Genomic DNA, 1,195 nt, shown 5'->3' on the forward strand with positions numbered 1-1,195 from the left:
TCATTTTGACAGCATTTAAATTTTTTTTTGCCTTGTTATTAACGAAGAAAATCGTGTATACAATTCTTAAATTTTCAAGAAAATGTTTTAATTATTATATTCTTAATTATATTAATTTTTGAAGCATGGTTACTTAGACTTTAATTTCGGTTTACAAACTATCGTAAGATAAATTAAAATTAAATTAAAATTGGCATATAAACGAAGCGTGTAATTTGCAATTATGGATTAAAGGTAATTAATAGTTATAAGAGGTTTAAATATAGTTTGTTGAGAAGTTAACAGATAAAAATAAGAAAATTTCCACTTCGTACCGTTAGAAAAAATGTGATATTTGATGCTGATAAAACACTTTTTTATCGCTCTGATTACCTGTTTTTTTTAATACAGGATTTTTTCCTTATATTTTTGAAAATATCCAGAAACAAATTCACTTAATTAATTTTTCTAAGTGTTTTTATATTCTCTACACACTTATCAAATGACAAAACATTTTAAATAATAATATAAAAATTAATATTTCATCCCTATGATTTTAAATAAATGAATTTAAATTTCATACTACATAAAAAATAATTTACAAGAAAATAAGCTTGAAAAATAAAAAAAAATAATTAATAAGTAATATATTTATAAGATTAATTTTATAATTTAAAATAAAAGAAAATTTAATTTTTTTCCTACTGAAATCATAAAAATTTAATTTAGAAAAAATCCTCAAAGAAAATCAACTAAGAAAAAAATTATTGTTGTTATTATTTAGAGAAATTTATAACTTTTTCCTCTCTTAAAAGTTTTTCCTCATCACTTTAAATTGTTTTGAGAATAGAAAAAAATTGAGAAATAAAAAATTCTGAAGAAGCTTTACATTTAGAAATTTATAAATTAAATCTCTAATCCACAAAATAATTCTCTAATAAAATCCTAAACTTAATTATTAAATCAATTTTAAAAACAAGGGAAAATCTGGAAAAAAATAATAATAAATAAATAAGAAAATATATGACAACTGTACTATAATTTTTAAATAGGGAATTTTGTTAGGGAAAAAATAGGGAATAAAATAGGGAATTAAATTTATTAATCCTCACTAAACTTAATTCACTACTAATATTGTTTATATTATATTAATATAATAAAATAAATATAAGACATATAAAAATATTTTAATATATTATATAATAATTATTTATAA

The sequence above is a fragment of the Centruroides sculpturatus genome, unplaced genomic scaffold (assembly GCF_000671375.1).
Source record: "Centruroides sculpturatus isolate CEXI.00-Female unplaced genomic scaffold, Cexi_2.0 scaffold851, whole genome shotgun sequence".
NCBI lineage: Eukaryota > Metazoa > Arthropoda > Arachnida > Scorpiones > Buthidae > Centruroides > Centruroides sculpturatus.